The sequence below is a fragment of the Dasypus novemcinctus genome, chromosome 9, assembly GCF_030445035.2.
Source record: "Dasypus novemcinctus isolate mDasNov1 chromosome 9, mDasNov1.1.hap2, whole genome shotgun sequence".
NCBI classification, from domain to species: domain Eukaryota; kingdom Metazoa; phylum Chordata; class Mammalia; order Cingulata; family Dasypodidae; genus Dasypus; species Dasypus novemcinctus.
The window spans coordinates 61,094,948-61,101,361 of record NC_080681.1 but is presented as its reverse complement, the minus strand read 5'-3'; positions in this window follow the sequence as shown (position 1 = coordinate 61,101,361).

Genomic DNA, 6,414 nt, shown 5'->3' with positions numbered 1-6,414 from the left:
CTCCTTCTACCATCCCTATGCCCTCATTCCCATCCTCACTCATTAATTCACTTATTTATTGTAAAAAATCTATTATAGATGGTCTGTGGATCTGATACACACAGGCACCATCCTTGTCTTCACCGATCTTATAAATGCAAGGGTAACAGGCAACTAGCAAGGTAGTCAATAAAAATTGATTAGTGCTAAGAATGGACAAGTATGAAGTGCTATGGAAGCATACTGTGGTTCCCTAACCCTCTCTGGTCATCTTTATAGTTCCCACTCAGTGCCTAAATTCTTCCAAGCCTGAGTACTTTATGTCCTTTTGCTTTGCTGAGGATGAACTCTTTTCATATCCTTGCTTGTCACTAATGCCTGCCTACTTTCCACCTCACCTTCCTGTCTACTGATATGTGTTCTGCACTCACAGAATATTTAGCACTATTTCATTCATGTTTCCACACTCTTTTATTAAGCCCTGATTAAGTGCCAGCATAGATATGGTACTGCCGAAAGAAGTCCCCAGCTAACCACCTTAACATTTTTTTTGAGAAACTCATTAACCATTTTAAAATTAATTTATGCTACTTTTCCTGAATGACCATAGAGAAGCAGTCTAGAGAACTTTTTCTTCAAGCAATATGGCAGATTGGATTTTCTGAAGCTCCCTCATGCAACAAAACAACCAGATTCCAGATAAACAGACCAGATTTGAAATAAACCAAAGCAGCCTTCCAGAAATCCTCCCTCATCCCCAAAATAAGTAGAAACTAGAGGGAAGCAGTGAACAGTAAGCTAGTGCAATTGAGAACCAGCATCAACTTGCTAACCAATTATCAGCTCACAGATCAAATAACTGATCAGTTACCTTAACTGTTTGGGCAAAAGGCAAGTTGAGGGAGCAGAACTTGACACTCTCAGCTTGTGCCAAATCCCCTTTGCTGGAAAACAAGCCCAATTTAGACCCACAAGAATGCCATGAATAAGATCAAGGAAATACATACCTCCAATCAAAGATCATCAAACACATAAAGAAACAAGGCCCTGTGAGTAAAGATCATCAGAAAACACAAACTTCAGATTATGTAATAGCAGCTATCAGACACAGAATATGTAATCACAATGTTTGCAGTGTTTAAAGAAATATAAGAAAGAATTACAAAATGCATGAACAACAAGACTATGAAAAATGATCAGGAAGATCAGAGAAGAACCATATGGAATTTCTAAGATGGTGAAAATCTGTTGTATAGAAACTAAATAGATTCTGTGAACTGTACATGAGCAGAGTCAGCCTAATAAGCATGCAACTTACATCAAGCAGCATAAATAAAAAAAGAAATCTGCATCTAGCTATATTGTTGTGACACTACAAAACAGCAAAGACACAGAGATCTTAAAAGCACTTGGAAAGAAAATCTACAGAAATATAGCAATTGCACTGTCAACATTTTCTTAAAAGCAATAATGGAAGCCCAGTGACAGTGAAATAATATTAAAACATGAAATCTAGAATTGTGTGCCGAAATCTAGAATTGTGTGCTTAACACACCTATCTTTCAAAAATAAGGGTAAAACAATGGTATCTACAGAAGAACAGGGAATTTACCAACAGCAGACCATACCAGAGGAACTTTTAAAGATATACTTCATAGGTGGGTGAAAAAGAAATAAATGTACATCTACAAGGAAAAAGAGGGTGGGGAAGAAATAAGACATCAAATTTTGGAGGATAGAAAGCCAAGAGATGAGTAGAAATTGATATTACAGAAGAATGAAGAAAGCTACCTGCTATCCCAGCAATGAGAAAAGCTGAGAAACACACCACAGATCTCCAGATAACTGAGGCAGTGAGAGAGAAGGCAGGGCTTAAACATTGTTTGAAAATCTTTTTAAGAAGTAGTTAGAAACTGGAACCCTCCTCCACTGCAGGTGGGAATGTAAAATGGTGCATCAACTTTAGGAAATGTTCCAAGGGATTATACATAGAATTACCATGTGACCCAGAAATTCCACTCCTAGGTATATATCCAAGAGAAATGAAAGCATACATTCACACAAAAACTTATAAACAAATGTTCATAGCAGCATTATTCACAACCCCCAAGTATCCATCAATGGATGAATGGATAAACAAAATGTGGTATATCCATACCATGGAATATTACCATAAAAAAGAATGAAGTACTGATCATGCTACAAAAAGGATGAACCATGAAAATCTTATCCCCAGTTAATGAAACCAGTCACAAAGGACCACATATTGTATGATTCCACTTATAGAAAACGTCCAGAATAGGCAAATCTATAGAGACAAAGAATAGATTAGTGGTTGCCTAGAGCTGAAGTGACAGTGGGAGAGAATGGAAAGTGATTGTTAATCAGTATGAGATATTGCTTTGAAGATACAAAAGCATTCTGAAATTGTGATAATGGCTGAACAACTGTGTGACTATACCAAAAACCATAAAATTGTACACTTTTGTGCATTATGTCTTAATAAAATTATTTTTACAAAGAAAAAAAATTAAAGTTATACTTCAGAAAGAACAGAAATGATCCCTAAAAGATGGGATGAAATATAAAAAGAAATGGTTGGCAAAAAAAATGACGTATGTGAAGATAAGGCTAAATAAACATTGTCTCTCTAAAACAATTCAATAATGTCTCATTTGTGTAGCTAAAATAAAGGGACAGAAATAATATTGTGCAAAAATACAATGTAAATCTGGAGGATGTGATTTAATTCAGCCCAACAAAGGGCAAGAAAGAAGACTGAAAAGTATGGAATTAAGACAAATAGCAAAATGTAAGGTGATAGAAACAAATCCAGCTGTATCAATAATCTCATTAAATACAAGTAGATGAAATGACGTTTGTCAGACTTGATATAAGAGCAAATGAGCTATCTACTTGTTATGACAGTCTTAAAATGTTACAGAGAGGTTGAAAGTAAAATAATGGAGTAATATATGTTTCTCATATATTACTATAGTATTATTGTAGTAACCAAAGGCAGTTATAGTAGCTATGGTAATATATATCAAAATACACCATAAGGCAAAAAACATTATAAGGGATAGAGATCATCACCACATAATGATAAAAGATTCTATTCACCTGGAAGATTCCAAACTCTTATGAATTTAATATATAGCCTGAAAATGTGTAGAGCAGAAATTATTAGAATTATATTGATAAAATGCAAAATCCACCTTTATTGTGAGATATTTCAACACACACACAAACACATTTTTCATTTATGAATGTTGATGAAGAACATTAGTAAAGATATAGGTACCCATGCAGAAAAATCGTAATGTACCCAGACCCAGGGAATATATCATTATGACTCACTGTTTTACAAATATAGTAAACAACATCATTTAAATAATTTTTGCTAAACATTGTTTGTTTTTTGCTAAACTGTGTATCTCTTTTTCTGTCTTTTTCAGTAAAATCGAATTTGCCCAGAACTCCACAAGATGGAAGACAGAAGCTTACTTTCCCAGCTTACCTTGAAGCAAGGCTACATACAGGTCTGTGACCAGGTTAGAGGAGGCAGTGGCAGAGGTCCTAGGGGTATTACCCAATGCCCTGCATCAGCTAAGTCTCTGCTCATCCAAGGCAACAATGGTGCCTCTACCAAAGCCATTTTACAGTGGATTCTGCATCATTATTACTAGCTGGGTAGTAAGCTACCTAATATTTAAAATACTTGCATTGTTCTTTAATTGGCTAGAGTTGGCCCCATGGTTTATAACTAAGATCCTTGTGTCTATAAAATGATGGAAATAGACTATTGTGGTAGCAACTAGGGGGTCATCTACCCTGGTCCCAGAAGGATTCTTTGAGGAAATGTCTAAGCTGAGATATGAATGATAAAGTTGGTCAGGTACAGGGAAGGGAGAATATTGGGAAGAGGGGTGTTCAGGCACCTCTCATAGAGATGTCTAAAATTTAGATATAAGAACAAAGTGGGGAAATGGCAAGAGGTGGGATTAGAGCAGAGATAATCATTGACCAGATTTTGCAGGGCCTTGTAAATCCTGTTAAGAACTTGAGAACCCTATCTTAAAAACAGACCAGAATAATGAAATGTTTTATTCAGAAGAACAGCATGATTCAATCTGAATTTTATTGAGATAACTTTGATTACATTGTGGATAAATATATTAAGATGGGAGATTTGAGCAAGATAAATTTGAGGGAGGCCAAACAAGTGAAGGTAGCCTGATGGAGGGGGACACGAATGGTCATATTCAAGAGATATTTCAAAGAGGGATTTATCATAATTTGTGATTGGTGACTGCATTAGGAAAGTAAGAGAAAAGGTATTTTTTGGCTTTAGTATGGTACAATGATTGAGATGAGGCAAAACGTGAGTGTGTGTAGAGGGGGAGGGTGATGTTGCAGGGATGCAGAGATGCTGAATTTCACTTTCAATGTGTTCATTAAAGAAAGAGATCAGTAGGGGCTGTAACAGCTGAAGGCTTCATAAGAGGTGGAGAGAGTTGGATTCTGCAGGAGGGGCTGAGTATGGGCACAGAGAGTAGATGGAGAGGACAATCTTGGTGAAGAATGCAAAGTGAGAGAAGGCAGGAGAATGGGCAGTTGGGAAGTAAGCATTAGAAGGACATTCAGTCGCTGGAAATGTTTGTTAGATGTCCTTTTCTCAGAAAAGCCTCTTCTTGACTAGAGCTATGGGCTACCTTGTGATACCCATTCAGTGTCAGTCCATTGAATAGAATTTCCAGGAATACCAAGAATTAGCTGCTTTTCTTTACTCTCATCTCCCATTATAAAGAGTAGGCTTTCTGGGAGTCATGTGCTAGAAAACCACTAGCTGAGTGATGGGCTATTGGCAAATTGCTCTTTCTGTTGAAGACTGCATCCTAGGAGATGAAAAATCCAATCTTACTGGTGCCAAGACGGCACCCAATACATTTCTAGGCATCCCAGTGCTACCTTTGGTGTTCTGGGGCTGTAGTCACGTTGTTTAAGAACAGGAACTGAATTTTGCATTTTGTCTTGCACTTTTACTTTTCAGTCTATAGAGATCCTAGAAGTCTATCAGCATCTTGAGTAATATTTCTTTCAAAAGTACACATCATGGCAATTTATTCCTAGAAGACTTACATATGCATGGACTGTGCGAATCATCAACTTAGTATGCTTGATTTAATTCATGATGAAACTAATTATTGTGTACTGACCCTCACAGAAACTCAAGTTTCTCAGGTACAAAGTGGAAAAACTATGCAAAAGCATCTTTTTAGCCAGTAGTGCTCCATAAAAATATGAATTAATACTTACCAACCCTTGTTCTCAGGAAGTTTGGTTTTACGTCTAATCCTCCAGTCATTGTCTCCTACTTCAGAGGTAATCCACTTTCACCTGTACTACTGTGGGAGTAAAGCTAGAGATTTAACTGTTATCTATTCTTTCCACAAGAAGACATCAATTTTGATCTCTGCTCCAGAAGCCCCAAATGCAGACCTCTTTTACAGATTTGACTTTATCTTCTCTAATTGTGTGGATTGAATCTTCAATATATTATTGTTACTTTTTCTATCATTCTCATCTCTTACTTCCTAGTTTAATTTTTTGTCATTGCTAAGATCAGATCTTGCATTCAGTTTTTTATTTATCTACCTAACAATTTAATTTTGATACATTGTGGTACACTTACTAAAATATTCTATGAATCAAAACAGCAAAACATCTTTCTGCAAGTAGAGATTTCTAAATAAGAACAGATTCCACATTCCTTTGAAGAAACTATTCTTGAGAGTATAATATTAATAAAAGTTCCTTTTTCATTCTGGAATTAGGTAGACCATACAGGGCTTTTATGTCATGGTAAGGGTTTGAATAATCTTTTAAGAGTAAAGAGATGATATTAAGGATTTTAAGTAGGGGAATGATGTGAGGTGATCTGATTCATATTTTGAGAAAAAAAGTGTCACTACCATTTGAAGAATAGATTAAAGGAGTATAGAGTGTAAACAGGGAAGCCAGCAGTCCAGGCGAGGTGCTGATAGTTCTTAGACAAGGATGTTGGCAATGGAAATGGGAAACAAATAGATGGATTTATGATTTTGTAGATGTTTCATCATAGATTTGATATGGTTGGGTAGAAAGAATGAACTATGGGTATATCATTTATCTATCATTAATATTATAACATAAAAATTAACCACAAACCTCAATGTTTTCTCATTTTTTTTAAAGGAGTACTGAGAATTGAATCCAGGACCTCCTACATGCAATCTCTGAGTTATACCTGCTCTGAAAAACCACAATGTTTTACATGTTTAAGTGTTTATCCCCCAGCTGATCCAGGTCTCAGCCAGGATGACTGAGTATCTTAGCTTTGCCCCATGTATCTCCATCCTCCAGGGGGCTAGCCTGGGTATAGATTGAAGGGAG